This window comes from Agelaius phoeniceus, chromosome 4, assembly GCF_051311805.1.
Source record: "Agelaius phoeniceus isolate bAgePho1 chromosome 4, bAgePho1.hap1, whole genome shotgun sequence".
Classification (NCBI taxonomy): Eukaryota; Metazoa; Chordata; class Aves; order Passeriformes; family Icteridae; genus Agelaius; species Agelaius phoeniceus.
The window spans coordinates 69,744,758-69,763,162 of NC_135268.1; positions in this window are offsets into that span (position 1 = coordinate 69,744,758).

The following is an 18,405-nucleotide window of genomic DNA, read 5'->3' on the forward strand; positions in this document are numbered from 1 at the left end:
GAGGGAGATTTAAGGGAGCTCATGTTTTTGTGTACTTTGATTTTTTTTCACTAGGGAGTTGACTCCTTGAAGGAGAAACATTGGCTTGTGATGGTGCTGGATCCTGCCCCAGCCTCCCCCTGCATTCCAGCAGGTGGAGAGGAACCCTGCTGGGTAAAGAAGGTGTGAGACAAGGTGGACAGGTACATGAGTAACCACAAGTCTGAGGCATGCTGGAAATGGTTAAGTTTTGAGGGCTCACAGATGTGAATTTACAAACATCCTTGGCGTCACCATGATATTTTCTGAAAAATCCTCTTTGCCCACAATTTTCTCCTGGGAAGCTGAGAAGCCTCAGACAGGAATGAAAACAAGAATTATCTGATTGCTTTGGAATGTGGTCTGAAGATTGTTTACCAACAGGTGCATCTTTGATTGGTTCCATGTTAATTGTTTTTAATTAATGACCAATCACAGCCAGCTGTGTCGGACTCTGAGGAGTCAGTCATGAGTTTTCATTGTCATTCTTGTTAAGCCTTCTGATGTATCCTTTCTCTTTCTTTAGTATAGTTTTATAATATAATGTAATAATATAATGTGATATGATGTAATATAATATAATGTAATATATAATATAATATAATATCATATCATATCATATCATATCATATCATATCATATAATTAATATATCAGCCTTCTGAGAACACGGAGTCAAAAGTCTCATCTCTCACCTCGTCCTCACAAGCCCCACACCTGGGAGCACACTCACCTGAGAATGGCTGTGGCGGGGTGAAGACTTCTCTTGCCTTCAAAACAAAGGGATTGCTTGAGCTCACACTGAGTGTCTGGGATCAGTTTTCCAAAGGAAGGTGCTCAAATCGCTCTACTCAGGTTTAGACACACTTCTTATTCCAGCCCTTCACTCGGACAGAAGTTTTGCTGACCTTGAGGGCAGTTTTGCAGAGCAGGAGGCTGCAGAGAGGTAACTTCCATCCCTATTAGGGCTGCGATACCTCCTTCACATTCCCTTAAATTACACCAAAGCCTGTAAAAAGAAGAGTTTAATTTCTTTGACACTCGCTGCTTCAGCTGCTGGCACGACAAGTTGTTTCTCACTGGAGCTCTCTGAAGTACTATTGATTTTGGCAGGATGGCTAAAATGAGCTACTGTCTGCTTCTCATCATCTCCCATGGACAATGGAAGACAATTGTGGACAATGTCCAATCTGCTTTGGAATCACAGGGCTCTCACTGGCAATTTCAAATAATGGGCAATACACACTTCATGGTTTAGGTCCAATTGTGTTTTGTCAGAGAGCACAACTCTTCTCTTTTGCCACTTTGAATAAGATGACTCATGCTGCCTTGCCTTTTCAGCTTCTTGAGTGAACTATACCTAGTGTCATTTTTAACATTTTTTAATAATTAAATACACTCTGTACTCAGAAAATGTGGTTCCCATATCAGAAGAGCAAAGGAGAATTTATTGTTCACTATCTCATAAAATTATTTTGTCTTTTGTGGCACAATTACAGATAGAAGTGGCTGCCTACTCTTAAGTTTTTGAAGTCCTTTCGGTGGTGAAGTTTCTTTTGTGAGAACATCAAAATTAAATATACAGGAACAAAGAACAGAAAAACACCACTTTGTTGACAACTTTGTTTAAATTTGTACAAGCCACAAACAATAGAATCTAAATGTGATTTTCTCTCTTCCTGACAGGCATTTGCTTTATTTGATTATCTCTTTACAAGATGTTTTTTATTTTATAACTGTAAAAATGAGGAAGAGTTTTCAGACAATGCTTTGCACAGGACTGAGTGACCTTGGTGCTCTTCAGCAGAGGTTTCCTGCAGGGTCACACAGGTGGGAGTTTTCTTCTCTGTAGAATGACAGATGTGACATCATGATGGAGACACAGGCTCTGGATAGACACAGGGCAGGAAAATGACAACAGGACACCAATTTCTCTGGTCTGTACCATGTAAGGACTCAAGCTGTTGAGTCACCTGCACCTCAATATGAGTAAGGATTGAAAAACATCCTCACTGTGAGGGCGGGGAGGCCCTGGCACAGGGTGCCCAGAGAAGCTGTGGCTGCCCCTGGATCCCTGCAGGTGTTCCAAGCCAGGCTGGATGGGGCTTGGAGCAGCCTGGGATAGTAGAAGATGGCCCTGATCATGACAGAGAGGTTGGAACTGAATGGGCTTTCAGGAACCTTCCAAACCAAGCCATTCTATGATGATTCTATGATGAACGTGGCTGTTATGAGTTAGCTGTAATATAGTGAGAAAATGTTTCTGTTTTGACTTCTATTCTTTCATTCAATTTATGAGTGCTCAGTTGGGTGTCTGGGATTCCCAGTTGCTAGAGCAGACCCTGGGGTGGTTGGTAGTTTGTCACCATGATATTTTATGAAAAATCCCTTCTCCAGGATTTTTCTCCTGAGAAGCTGAGAAGCCTCAGAAAAGAAATGTAAACAATAATTATCTGATTGCTTGGAATGTGGTCTGGAGGTTGCTCACCAACAGGTGCATCTTTGGTTCCATGTGAATTGTTTTTAATTAATGACCAATCCCAGTCCAGCTGTGTCAGACTCTCTGGTCAGTCACAGGTTTTTATTATCATTCTTGTCTAGCCTTCTGATGTCTCCTTTCTCTTTAGTATAGTTTTAACATACCATTTCTTATAATATCATATCATATCAGCCTTCTGAGAACTTGGAGTCAGATTCTCATCTCTCAGCTCGTCCTGGGACCACCATCACCACAACAGTAGTTGGAATAAAAGCAATTAGTATAAACAGCAATGGCAGTGGGAAGGAACCTTGCAAATCCTTTAGCAAACAGATGAGATTTGAAGTCCATGCAGTGTTAATCTAAATGAAGCATGCTCTAAGCATGGTGGAAAAGCTTGGTCTGCAATTTTTATAACCCTTTGATACACTACAGATCACATTTATCCCTTGTCTTCATTCTGATTTTACAGCTCACTTCACAGGAAGTCAAGTAATTTGGGATTCATTTATCAGCCTCAAGACGAGCTGGGGAACATCCCACTGGGGAGAGGTGATGATGACTTGGCCTCCTGGCAATCCCTACCCAAACCACCCTCTGCAATGTGTAACCAACTGTGCTTTCACTGAGTGAACACCAGAAGTGGCACTCTTATTTTACTGAACAAAGACTCTGCCTTCATCAGCTCTCATTGTGATTTGATTTATTGATGAGGACAAGAGAATGCTTTTCAAAGACAACATAGAAAAGTTTGGAGAAGGCACACAGCAGTGTTCAACAAGGCAGAGACCACCATGCTCCTGTGGCAACACTCTGTGGCTACAGGGCAATATCTGGTGAGCAATGGCAACTGAGACCAGCCCTTGGTGGTTTTAGGAGTTCTCTTTTGGGGGTCACACCATGATTTGTTCTAATTTTTTAATTTCTAGCATGCCATGAAACTGTTGTACATTGCAGCACACCTGCAGCCATTTAGGACTTTATAGCTGCAGTTACTTTTCACACCTCAGATGTCTCCTCTTTCACTGCAGCAGAGGGGATAAAACCCAGATCACCTTGCTTATGGTGGCTGTTAATATTGTGGGGACTGTTGAAGTTCTAAGTGGGATCCCAGTTGCACACATGTGAGAGCTGTGCTTTGGGTCTAATTCCAAAGTCACTTTGCTGATCACACAGTAAAACCTACTGAACCAAAAAGGGACTGACAATTTAAAACAAAAATATTTCATTAAAGTATATGACAAATTAAACACCTTCTACGCTGTTTTTTTCAAACTTTGTTTCCAATGCACATAAATCATTTACATGAAGGAAAATATGGAACATAACACTGTGATCAAGGTGGTAGAGACTCTAATGGATATCTTAGTGTAAAAAGGCCCCTTGACCAATTAGGGGAAACTTCTTTGATTAACAGCCTTTGTATTCACTCTCTTTCTTTCTCCTTTATAAGCTGTTAATGGGTATGTCAGCTAAAAAAGTAGCCCCATAAGAATCAGCTTTGGAAAAGATAATCTGAGATCATCTAAGTTCACTGCCATTACCGTGGAATTGTTCTCTATAGCATTGTTTAAGAAGCTTTATTCAGCCTAATTTTGGGTAACTCAATCACAAAATTATTTTTTCTGTTTCTCCACAGGCTTCATCACTAGCTACCTGAATAGTTTAAAAAGAAATAAGAAGGGTTTTTTAAAATCATAATTCTATTGCTTTAGATATTCTATAACCTATCACCTAGCATGACCTGTAACTTCTTTATGTGTATTAATTCTAATGATTTTTCAGCTGTATTGCTGCAGAGATCAGAAAGCCACAGATTGGTTTGTGGAGCTTTGTAAATTTAATTAGATGACATAATTTTTCTGTTGATAGTGGAAAATTTAATCAAAATTCTTTTAAACACACACACACACACATTTAAGTATATACAGAAAACACACACCCCCCTGTTCAGTCTGTTCTAATGGTAAGATCATGGAGCTTAGGCCCTATTTCTATTTTAAAATATGCATTATAAATTATGAAATGCATATTCACGAGATTATTTCTGTTTGTTCTTTCATCCAGTGTCTAAGAAAGGCTCAGTGACTGATATGAACATTGTATGAGAGCAGCAGTACAAGAAGTTCTTTCCAACCTTAGAACCACAGGGTTTTCACAGCAGACAGAGATGTGAATTCAGACTATAAAATACTTCCAGCTTCTGCAAATCACTTTATTTTCAATAGGAAAAATGTAAGAAAAGCAAGTAGAAGGTTTATGCTAAGTCCTGTTCAGGACTGTTCTGCACTAGAACATCTACTTCCAGGCTACCGCCAGAGATAAATTATGGCATCTCCATAATTCTGCTAATTGCAGCAATCAAAAATGTCTCTGCTCCATTCTCACTTAGTCCATGTTTAAATCTATTGTATTAATATTCTATTTTTATTTCCTACACTCTTTCCCTCTCTAATCCATCTCTGAGAACCTATGAACTCAGAGTCCAAAAGCAGTAAGACAAGACTTCAAACTTTAGCTCAGCTTCCATTTCAATTTTTCGTGTAATTATGCTTTAGTCACTTTTTAGGCATCAAAACCCACTGGATATTGATTATCCAGGTCCAGGAAATGGTGAGGACAAAGATATTCTGTCCCATATGATAAAGGTTAATGAAATGACTGCCTATGTTTAAGCTATCTGAAAAAAAAAAACAAACAACAAAAAACCACCACAGGATACCCATCCTGGGCATCAACCCCCAAATCTGGGTTAGTATTTCATCTTTTTATGAAACCTGAGTTCAAACAATTCATCTACACTTTCTCACAAACTTTTTTATTCAGCAACCTTCCTCCTCCATTTTAGAGACTAAGACAACTGAAGATGACTTTATTTACCCATTTTCAATAGCGTGGCAGTGCTGGTGGACATTTTTGTGTAGGAATCTGAATTTCTGCAGTTACTTTTGCAAAGGAGACAGCAAAGCCCGTGCTTGTCATCCTTAGGTTATAAACCAAATTATTATATTGCATCCTACAAGGGCATAATTATCCCTGATACAGAGAGCACATTTACCAGGAGATAATCACATTTCCAGCAAACGTGGCAGCTCCTGAGCTAATGGCAGTGCTATTACCTAAATATGTTACCCATTTCAGCTAATTAGACCTGCAGAAAAATTCAGAGAATTGCCACCCCCATCAATGTTGATGGGAGAAACAGAGCTCCTATAGAAACTCCAGCTTCCCTGTGTGCATATGTGTATTTGTGTTGCCTATACACCTGCTAACCTGGCAAGAAATTTTCCAGGACACAAGCTTATAGTTTCACATTGCTTAAAAATTGTGATAAATGCATGCTAAGGCTGAGGGTGTGGGGGATAACTGTATAATACAGTTTAAAGAGCCTGAAAGAGCCTATTTTTTTTTTTTTTACTTGGTTCAAAAATCACTGCCAGGTTTGTTTGGGTTTTTGTTTTTTTTTCTCCTCATGATTCAGCAAAAAATTTCCCATATTATTCTTGGAAATCCTTCCAATTACATTGCATAACTGATGATTTTATGCCACTGTGCCAGCAATGGCCAGGCCACGTTTGGCCAGAGAGCAGGTGGAGTTTCGTACCACAGCACCAGCAAGGTTGAGGGAATTTTTCTAGTAAGATTTACAATATAGCAGAGCTCCCTCTGAAAGAGAAAAAAGCACTCATGGGTAAAATAAAACATGACTGAAGTTTCAGGTTAACAGTTAATGATCACACAGTTCTTTGCAGGCAATTACTGCAGTCTTTTTAAAGTCCCTTTTGTGGCTGCTGATGGGGCCCTTGGAGGTTCCTGTAGTACTGATACCATTTCATCAAACCATCACTTTGCTTGCATCTGAAAATGCAAAGTTTAACATTCTCCTTTGGAATTATTTCATGTAATATTCTCCCTCACAGTCATTCAGCTGACTGAGACTTATTTCTGCAGTGCAGCAATGTCTGAGAACACTGATATAACATCATATAACATTGAAACAGGAATCTCTGAACAAGTTTAAAAATGTGCAAAATGGATTTACCACTGACTATCATGAGTAAAAAACACCCCAACCTATTTATTTGCATTATTTTGGTGTTTTTCCTTCTCTCTAGGTTCACAGTCAGCAGAGAATAGTTTAGGAAATGACACGGTTTAAGATAACACATAAGACCAGTCCTGCACTAAAGACATACAATAGAAATGCACTCAATGGAAAAAGCTGATAGCTGTTTCTGCACATAAATACATACATTTAGACCCAAATAAGCAAATAATTTCCGTAAGGTGACAAGAAGTCTTTAGAAATGTTCATTGTTCACCACATCCTTTCACATGGGCCATGCAAATGGAAGAAAGACAACCAATAATAATCCTCTGTCCTCCTATCTGAGTGTGCTTTCATCCTGGTGCATCATCAAATTCTCTTTTTTCTTCCAGGACTCAAATGCACATTTCCATGGTACAGGGGGGCTGGCAGGGTGAGGCAGCTGCTGGTGTTCAGCGTGGAGAGGAGAAGGCTCCAGAGAGATCTCAGAGCCCCTTCCAGGGCCTGAAGGGCTCCAGGAGAGCTGGAGAGGGACTTGGGACAAGTCCTAAGTGTGACTTTGTGTGACAGCACAAAGGGTGAATGGCTTTAAACAAGAGGACAGGTTAAAATTGGATCTTGGGTTGGATCTTGGGAAAAAAATTCTTCCCTGTGAGGGTGGGGATGTGTGACGGTGGTCACAGGGGTCCTTGGATGAGGGAAGAGACGAGGATTTGACTCCATATTTCAGAAGGCTTGATTTATTATTTTATTATATACTTTACATTAAAACTATACTAAAAGAATAGAAGAAAAAGTTTCTCAGAAGACTAGCTAAGGTAAGAATAGAAAGGAAAGAATGATAACAGCTGTCTGAGACAGCTGGGCCTTGATTGGCCATTAACTATAAACACCCAACATGGACCAATCACAGATCCACCTGTTGCATTCCACAGCAGCAGATAACCATTGTTTACATTTTGTCCCTGAGGCCTCTCAGCTTCTCAGGAAGAAAAAAATCCTAAGGGAAGGATTTTACATGAGAAGATATCTGTGACAGGAAGGCCTTGGCACAGGGTGCCCAGAGAAGCTGTGGCTGCCCCTGGATCCCTGGAAGTGTCCAAGGTCAGGCTGGATGGGGCTTGGAGCAACCTGGGATGGTGGAAGGTGTCCTGTGGAAGATTCTTGTTTAGAAATGATTACATATCATTATATATAATTTCAATTTATCTTATATCCTATGATTTAGATACTCCAACTATCTAAAAGCATCCTGCTTGCTGAAGGGAATATGAAGTATCCAAGGGGTTGCTTGGTGAAGGCTGGATATGATCTTGTCTGTATTTTGTCCAATTAATTACTCTTCAGTTGTCTCACAAATAGCCTTCCTCTAAAAATAAAATCAGTTACAGAGCATGGGGTTTGTACTAACAAAATGTAAGAAGGACTAAAAAGAAAAACTTTTAAAAAATTAATATCTGAAGATCAGCCTTAGCTTGCAGTTACAACAGTGACACAATATCCTGAAAAGTCTGAAATAAGAGATATTTATTTGCAAGTTGAACTACAACTTGTAAACAAAATTTAGAATTGATTTTCCATGGATTTAAAACCAGGGATACAATCATTCAAGAGAGAATGCTCACCAAAGCTCTTGTACTACATAGTGCTACATTAATATGCATGCACAGCCACAAATATATGTCATGCACAAAATTCAACCTGTTATGAAAATCACAGTGTATTACTTTTTTCCCCCCACTTTTTCTGGAATCACTTTTTAAAAGAGTATTAACATAAACATTTAGAGTTTCTATCCACAGACATATACTACATTTATCTTACTGCTTCAAGAAAATATAAAATAATTTATATAAACTATAATGCTCTGATATCATTTATGTACAAATGTACAGCTTTTGAAATTTTTGCTTATAAAAAGATTCACATTATTTAGGTCAAAATACTGGATTTATAACTCAATATATATTTTCTATTCTAACCTAATTTTATCTTCTATAGATCATTTGATAACCCATGAGCATCCTGAAAAGCAAAGAACTTTACCTCATTCAGAGCAAGGGAGGGGACTTCATTCGGAATGTAGTGAAGGAAAAATATGAATTGATACATTATGCTATTCAACATCAATGGCTTAAAAGGAAAGAAATGTTGCTTGCATTTATGTGACTTTACTGTTTCATTTTATATGATCCATTAGCTTTTCTTTTCTTGCTTCAGGGTGGATTTGATGAAGACAATATAATCACACGGCCTATCAGTCTGTGCATTTTGAATCATTGAATCATTTCTTTGAGGAAGAAAGTAATGACAGTTTCATAAACACAAGTTTTCATTGTTTGATCATCCCATACCACAAAAAGCTTTCTTGTGATCTACTGAGCTACTTGGATCTTGTGTTGCCTTTGGAGAGATGAAGGAATGAGTAGTTATAATACTTTGGGACATGGTAGTAAAATAGTTTGGAATTGACCAGAAATTATTTAGTAGTTCATATAAGGACGGGAATGATGAGAAAAACAGAATTATTTCAGTCTGGGGAATCAGCAGAATGAGAGCAATGAAAGCAAGAACTTTGTGTAAGTTTTTAAAGCCTGCTTGGGGTCATGTGCATTGGTTTCCCCTGTCCCCCACATTGTCCACTGTCCCACGGAAAGGAGCTGTGTGCAGCAGACAGCTGAACACTTAAAAAGGTGCAGGCTGGAAAAATGAAGAGCAGACTGTGGCTCCAGGAGCAGTGGATTCATTACAAAGACAGTGCAGAGTATTGTTTCTGCAGTCACATCTGCATTTCCCAACAGCTGATATCAACCTGGGGGACACATCCTCACTACTCCCTTCACTGCAGATCGGGCATTTCATTTACCAAAAGAAAGGAGAAATGAAGCAACAGAAGGAAAACAAAGCTTTACAAATATATTCACAGAGGAATAAGTAAGGTTTTGGAACTGGGGACAGGTGAGGCTGCAGAGATAGTGGTTTAAAGGAACACCTGGAGGTCTGTCATGAACAGGCAGGATTCAAAAAGAAAATTCATTTCCCTATGGGAAAGGAAACGGAATCTTGTGAACCCAAAAAGAAAGGCTTACAAACACTCTGGAAAGGAGATAGGATCAAATGAAGTGCGAGTGAAAAAAACGCCAAAAAAGGCAGAAAATCGGGAGTGTTAGTGTCTTCAAGAAATGGTCTGTGAGGAAAGGAGCTGCATTGCAAAGGATCAAAAGAAACCAAAACTGAGCTGACAGATGTTGCAAAAGCAGGGGAAAAAGTCAAGGAGGAAGATACAACTTGGAGGGGAATATATGAGGGACATGGTATGGATACTTGGGAAAAAAAAAAAAAAAATTCTGGAATCTTTCCCATATACCAGTACTTGCAGGCACATGCAGCAAAGCTTGCCAAAAGTGATGCCCGCTGAAGGCCAAAAGAGAAAAGAAGGACTTAGAAACAGGCTGGAATGGAGATATCATCAAAGGAATTGCAATTGGAGGAGAAAAAAAAGAAAATTGGGAAATTTGGGCAATTTAGTGACTCTAAAAAAATGGAGCGGGATTATATCAGAGCAGTGCAAAAAACCCAAAAGATGCCAACACTGAGCTGACGGATGTTGCAAAAGCCAGGGAAAATGTGAAGGAGGAAGATACAACTTGGAGGGGAATATATGAGGGACATGGTATGGATACTTGGAAAAAAAAAAAAAAACTCTGGAATCTATCCCATATGCCAGTACCTGCACGAACATGGAGCAAAGCTTGCCAAAAGTGATCCCCGCTGAAGGCCAAAAGAGAAAAGAAGGACTTAGAAACAGGCTGGAATGGAGATATCACCAAAGGAAGTGCAACTGGAGAAGAGAAAAAAGAAAATTGGGAAATTTGGGCAATTTAGTGACACTAAAAAAATGGAGCAGGATTATATCAGAGCAGTGCAAAAAACCCAAAAGATGCCAACAGTAAGGTCACAGAGGTTGCAAAAGCCAGGGAAAATGTGAAGGAGGAAGATACAACTTGGAGGGGAAGATATGAGGGACATGGTATGGATACCTGGAAAAAAAAAAAAAAATCTGGAATCTTTCCCATATGCCAGTACCTGCACGAACATGGAGCAAAGCTTGACAAAAGTGATCCCCGCTGAAGGCCAAAAGAGAAAAGAAGGACTTAGAAACAGGCTGGAATGGAGATATCACCAAAGGAATTGCAATTGGAGGAGAAAAAAAAGAAAACTGGGAAATTTGGCCAATGTAGTGACTCTAAAAAAATGGAGCGGGATTCTATCAGAGCAGTGCAAAAAACATAAAAGATGCCAAAACTAAGCTCACGGAGGTTGCAAAAGCCAGGGAAAATGTCAAGGAGGAAGATACAATTTGGAGGGGAGGATATAAAAGACATGGCAAGGATGCTTATAAAAAAGAAAAAAAAAAGAAAAAAATCTTTCCCAAAGTGCAAGCCATCAAAAGGCATGGCATGTCATCAAGTGCAGGGACTTGCACCAAAGATTCCTCTCATGGTCCCCATTGAAATCGCAAGATTCCGTTTCCCTTCCCGAAAGGAAATGAAATTTCCTTTCGGGAAGGGAAACGGAATCTTGCGAACCCAAAAAGAAAGGCTTGCAAACACTCTGGAAAGGAGATAGGATCAAATGAAGTGCGAGTGAAAAAAACGCCAAAAAAGGCAGAAAATTGGGAGAGTTAGTGTCTTCAAGAAATGGTCTGGGAAAAAAGGAGCTGCATTGCAAAGGATCAAAAGACACCAAAACGGAGCTGAGAGATGTTGCAAAAGCAGGGGAAAAAGTCAAGGAGGAAGACTCAACTTGGGGGGGAAGATATAATAGATAATGGATGCTTAAAAAAAACAAAAAAAAAAATGCAGGAATCTTTCCCATATACAAGCAAGTGAAGGCACATGCATCAAAGCTTGCCAAAAGTGATCCCTGCTGAAGGCCAAAAGAAAAAAGAAGGACTTAGAAACAGGCTGGAATGGAGATATCACCAAAGGAATTGCAATTGGAGGAGAAAAAAAAGAAAACTGGGAAATTTGGCCAATTTAGTGACTCTAAAAAAATGGAGCGGGATTATATCAGAGCAGTGCAAAAAACATAAAAGATGCCAAAACTAAGCTCACGGAGGTTGCAAAAGCCAGGGAAAATGTCAAAGAGGAAGATACAACTTGGAGGGGAATATATGAGGGACATGGTATGGATACTTGGAAAAAAAAAAATCTGGAATCTTTCCCATATGCCAGTACCTGCACGAACATGGAGCAAAGCTTGCCAAAAGTGATCCCCGCTGAAGGCCAAAAGACAAAAGAAGGACTTAGAAACAGGCTGGAATGGAGATATCACCAAAGGAATTGCAATTGGAGGAGAAAAAAAAGAAAACTGGGAAATTTGGCCAATGTAGTGACTCTAAAAAAATGGAGCGGGATTCTATCAGAGCAGTGCAAAAAACATAAAAGATGCCAAAACTAAGCTCACGGAGGTTGCAAAAGCCAGGGAAAATGTCAAGGAGGAAGATACAATTTGGAGGGGAGGATATAAAAGACATGGCAAGGATGCTTATAAAAAAGAAAAAAAAAAAGAAAAAAATCTTTCCCAAAGTGCAAGCCATCAAAAGGCATGGCATGTCATCAAGTGCAGGGACTTGCACCAAAGATTCCTCTCATGGTCCCCATTGAAATCGCAAGATTCCGTTTCCCTTCCCGAAAGGAAATGAAATTTCCTTTCGGGAAGGGAAACGGAATCTTGCGAACCCAAAAAGAAAGGCTTGCAAACACTCTGGAAAGGAGATAGGATCAAATGAAGTGCGAGTGAAAAAAACGCCAAAAAAGGCAGAAAATTGGGAGAGTTAGTGTCTTCAAGAAATGGTCTGGGAAAAAAGGAGCTGCATTGCAAAGGATCAAAAGACACCAAAACTGAGCTCACAGATGCTGCAAAAGCAGGGGAAAAAGTCAAGGAGGAAGACACAACTTGGGGGGAAGATATAATAGACATGGCATGGATGCTTAAAAAAAATAAAAAAAAAATGCAGGAATCTTTCCCATTTACCAGTACTTGCAGGCACATGGCAGCAAAGCTTGCCAAAAGTGATCCCTGCTGAAGGCCAAAAGAGAAAAGAAGGACTTAGAAACAGGCTGGAATGGAGATATCATCAAAGGAATTGCAACTGGAGAAGAAAAAAAAGAAAATTGGGAAATTTGGGCAATTTAGTGACACTAAAGAAATGGAGCAGGATTATATCAGAGCAGTGCAAAAAACACTAAAGATGCCAACACTAAGGTCACAGAGGTTGCAAAAGCCAGGGAAAATGTCAAAGAGGAAGATACAACTTGGAGGGGAATATATGAGGGACATGGTATGGATACTTGGAAAAAAAACAAAAAATCTGGAATCTTTCCCATATGCCAGTACCTGCACGAACATGGAGCAAAGCTTGCCAAAAGTGATCCCCGCTGAAGGCCAAAAGAGAAAAGAAGGACTTAGAAACAGGCTGGAATGGAGATATCACCAAAGGAAGTGCAATTGGAGGAGAAAAAAAAGAAAACTGGGAAATTTGGCCAATGTAGTGACTCTAAAAAAATGGAGCGGGATTATATCAGAGCAGTGCAAAAAACATAAAAATGCCAAAACTAAGCTCACAGAGGTTGCAAAAGCCAGGGAAAATGTCAAGGAGGAAGATACAATTTGGAGGGGAGGATATAAAAGACATGGCATGGATGCTTAAAAAAAAGAAAAAAAAAAAGAAAAAAATCTTTCCCAAAGTGCAAGCCATCAAAAGGCATGGCATGTCATCAAGTGCAGGGACTTGCACCAAAGATTCCTCTCATGGTCCCCATTGAAATCGCAAGATTCCGTTTCCCTTCCCGAAAGGAAATGAAATTTCCTTTCGGGAAGGGAAACGGAATCTTGCGAACCCAAAAAGAAAGGCTTGCAAACACTCTGGAAAGGAGATAGGATCAAATGAAGTGCGAGTGAAAAAAACGCCAAAAAAGGCAGAAAATTGGGAGAGTTAGTGTCTTCAAGAAATGGTCTGGGAAAAAAGGAGCTGCATTGCAAAGGATCAAAAGACACCAAAACTGAGCTGAGAGATGCTGCAAAAGCAGGGGAAAAAGTCAAGGAGGAAGACACATCTTGGGGGGGAAGATATAATAGACATGGCAAGAATCATTAAAAAAAAGTAAAAAAAAAATACAGGAATCTTTGCCATATTCAAGTAAGTGCAGGCACATGCATCAAAGCTTGCCAAAATGATGCCCGCTGAAGGCCAAAAGAGAAAAGATGGACTTAGAAACAGGCTGGAATGGAGATATCATCAAAGGAAGTGCAACTGGAGAAGAGAAAAAAGAAAATTGGGAAATTTGGCCAATTTAGTGACACTAAAAAAATGGAGCGGGATTATATCAGAGCAGTGCAAAAAACATAAAAGATGCCAAAACTAAGCTCACGGAGGTTGCAAAAGCCAGGGAAAATGTCAAGGAGGAAGATACAACTTGGAGGGGAATATATGAGGGACATGGTATGGATACCTGGAAAAAAAAAAAAAAAATCTGGAATCTTTCCCATATGCCAGTACCTGCACGAACATGGAGCAAAGCTTGCCAAAAGTGATCCCCGCTGAAGGCCAAAAGAGAAAAGAAGGACTTAGAAAGAGGCTGGAATGGAGATATCACCAAAGGAATTGCAATTGGAGGAGAAAAAAAAGAAAACAGGGAAATTTGGCCAATTTAGTGACTCTAAAAAAATGGAGCGGGATTATATCAGAGCAGTGCAAAAAACACTAAAGATGCCAAAACTAAGCTCACGGAGGTTGCAAAAGCCAGGGAAAATGTCAAAGAGGAAGATACAACTTGGAGGGGAATATATGAGGGACATGGTATGGATACTTGGAAAAAAAAAAAAAATCTGGAATCTTTGCCATATGCCAGTACCTGCACGAACATGGAGCAAAGCTTGCCAAAAGTGATCCCCGCTGAAGGCCAAAAGAGAAAAGAAGGACTTAGAAACAGGCTGGAATGGAGATATCACCAAAGGAATTGCAATTGGAGGAGAAAAAAAAGAAAACTGGGAAATTTGGCCAATTTAGTGACTCTAAAAAAATGGAGCGGGATTCTATCAGAGCAGTGCAAAAAACATAAAAGATGCCAAAACTAAGCTCACGGAGGTTGCAAAAGCCAGGGAAAATGTCAAGGAGGAAGATACAATTTGGAGGGGAGGATATAAAAGACATGGCATGGATGCTTAAAAAAAAGAAAAAAAAAAAGAAAAACATCTTTCCCAAAGTGCAAGCCATCAAAAGGCATGGCATGTCATCAAGTGCAGGGACTTGCACCAAAGATTCCTCTCATGGTCCCCATTGAAATCGCAAGATTCCGTTTCCCTTCCCGAAAGGAAATGAAATTTCCTTTCGGGAAGGGAAACGGAATCTTGCGAACCCAAAAAGAAAGGCTTGCAAACACTCTGGAAAGGAGATAGGATCAAATGAAGTGCGAGTGAAAAAAACGCCAAAAAAGGCAGAAAATCGGGAGAGTTAGTGTCTTCAAGAAATGGTCTGGGAAAAAAGGAGCTGCATTGCAAAGGATCAAAAGACACCAAAACTGAGCTGAGAGATGTTGCAAAAGCAGGGGAAAAAGTCAAGGAGGAAGACACAACTTGGGGGGAAGATATAATAGACATGGCATGGATGCTTAAAAAAAAAAAAAAAAAAATCCAGGAATCTTTCCCATATACCAGTACTTGCAGGCACATGGCAGCAAAGCTTGCCAAAAGTGATCCCCGCTGAAGGCCAAAAGAGAAAAGAAGGACTTAGAAACAGGCTGGAATGGAGATATCACCAAAGGAAGTGCAACTGGAGAAGAGAAAAAAGAAAATTGGTAAATTTGGGCAATTTAGTGACACTAAAAAAATGGAGCGGGATTATATCAGAGCAGTGCAAAAAACATAAAAGATGCCAACACTAAGGTCACAGAGGTTGCAAAAGCAAGGGAAAATGTCAAGGAAGAAGATACAACTTGGAGGGGAATATATGAGGGACATGGTATGGATACTTGGAAAAAAAACAAAAAAAAAATCTGGAATCTTTCCCATATGCCAGTACCTGCACGAACATGGAGCAAAGCTTGCCAAAAGTGATCCCCGCTGAAGGCCAAAAGAGAAAAGAAGGACTTAGAAACAGGCTGGAATGGAGATATCACCAAAGGAATTGCAATTGGAGGAGAAAAAAAAAAGAAAACTGCGAAATTTGGGCAATTTAGTGACTCTAAGGAAATGGAGCGGGATTATTTTAGAGCAGTGCAAAAAACATAAAAGATGCCAAAACTAAGCTCACGGAGGTTGCAAAAGCCAGGGAAAATGTCAAGGAGGAAGACACAATTTGGAGGGGAGGATATAAAAGACATGGCATGGATGCTTAAAAAAAAGAAAAAAAAAAAACGAAAAAAATCTTTCCCAAAGTGCAAGCCATCAAAAGGCATGGCATGTCATCAAGTGCAGGGACTTGCAGCAAAGATTCCTCTCATGGTCCCCATTGAAATCGCAAGATTCCGTTTCCCTTCCCGAAAGGAAATGAAATTTCCCGCTCATTTCTGGCTGATAATTTTAAATGTATATTTTATTTATTTCTAGAAATATTAAATTTAAGTATAAAAAATAAACATTTCTTCCTCTCTTTTATTTTTATTTCAATATTTGTCACCTTATCAGGTGTCAGAAATATTTGAGAGTAACCACCAGAATAAATTTCACACATTCTTTTGAATGTGTCTTTTCTCCAAGACCAGTTTTCAATATATTCCATTAATCCCAGATTAAGTATGTGAGAGATTCGTTCTTTTGTACAGCTTTTTAGAAGCAGCTACCAAGTGATTCAGAACTTGGAAATTTCTTAAAAGTGCATCTGTTTGGCAAATTCTTTTGAATAATGTACCCAGCATAGTTATAGGTTTTCACAACCAATTGCAAGCTATTTACTAACAAAACAAGAGAAGACATTTGCAATAAAGTTCTATTCACTGAAATAATCTGGTCTAATTTACTGCAGCACTGAATTGTTCTCATTTCCAGAGGAAGACCACTCCACAGGCATCCATTGATTTGTTCTACACTTCAATTTTCAAGGTGTTAAATCCTGCTCTATTCATTTTCTGCTGCAAATCTAGTTTGCATCAAATGCCTAATGGATTCCAAACACAAGAAAACTTTCCCATTTATAAAGATTTTAAGTACATCTCTGTTTTTTTTTTCCAAAATAATAATAGAAATCTAGTGTGGGTCCACGAATCTGACAGTTGCACAACCTTTTCCCAGATTTCTTTTTGATATGGTGGCTGCTTGTCTCTCCTAAAGGATTACTTCTGCATTTTGGGGGAAGAGCGGGAGTGAGACTGAAAAATTACACATACATGGAAACCAAAATATTGATTAGGAAGCTGTGACTCACCTACTCATGCTACATTTATCTCTTTCCTTCCTATGGGAAAGATACTGAGAAAAAAAATACAACATGGATCCAATTCCGTCTTAAATAGTTTTGCCATGGTGGATGTCATTAAGTCCCAAAATACCAAAAAAATTGCTCTTTTGCTCTTGTTTTTAATTACCCAGCTGTTCCTTGGCCCCTGTTGAAGACACTGATACATTTTGCTAGTTTCAATAAAAATAGTCAAATGAACATTTCTACCAATATGGAAAGGTTTTGATGAAGTGCACTTTTCCCTTTTATTTTTTTATATTTACTATATACATAATGTAACACACACTTCACAAAAATGGAAAGAAGGGCTGAAAAATCCCTCCCTTTTTTTTACATGAAAATTTTTGACACTGTTAATATTTCTTTTTTGCTTGAAGTCCATATCTTAGGGAGAAACTCTTCCGACTTGGTGATGTTTGATATTGTTATCTGACAATTTTGTACCAATACTTGAATCTGGGTCTGGCTATCTAACTTTAGGAATCCTTTCTTACCCAATGCTTTTGCTTTACTTGTGTCCTCCTGTGCCACCCTAAATAAAGTCTTGGAATGAGATTCATATCCCATGACTGGAAATGCCTACAAATGCAGATATCTACATATGAGGAAGGCATTTAAGTGTTCTCTGCACTCATTGGGATGACATAGTCACTGCTCAAGTGTAATTCATCTGGCCTAATTTGGATGTCTTCATTAGGATGAAAGGAATTGTGCCCTAGAAAAGTCCACTTCTTCCACTGGCTGTAAATTGAGTGATTTCAAGAAGATTAAATGAAGTTATACTTGTAAGTATAGTTTAGCAATATAAAGTGAACATTTTCCATTTTCTACTGGTTTTTAATACTTCACTTAAAGTTAGTTATTCTCTTTTTCTTGCTTAAGAACATTTTAAACACATTCAACCAGTTCTTTCCCAAAGACACATTATTCCAAACAATATTTTACCTAATCTCTTCTGTTCATGTATCTTTTGCTTACATCCATCTAAAAAAATGATGCCCAGAAGGAATGTACTGCTCTTTTCTAATTGGATCCAAGACCTAGTCAGTCAAGTTTGGGGTTTTGTTTCTGTAATTATATTTAGAGAGATTATAACTATACCCTTATGTTCCTCAGCCTCATGGTTTGCACTCAGCTCTTTGCCTCCAGCCTTACAATAAACACACGAAGCCCAACTGTGTGCATTATCTCATGGACTGTTACCTTCCTCCCCATCCTCCTGACAGGTTCTTGCTCTAAAGTATTCAAAAATATTCAGACAGTAATTCAAAGAATCTACCTCTACCTTATTCCAGCCCTACAACTTCAGGTCATATGTCTAAAACAGTTCTGCAATCACTTCTTTCCCCTTTTTGAATCATTAAATAGCCTTTTCTCTTATGAAATGAAGCTGAAACAGGAA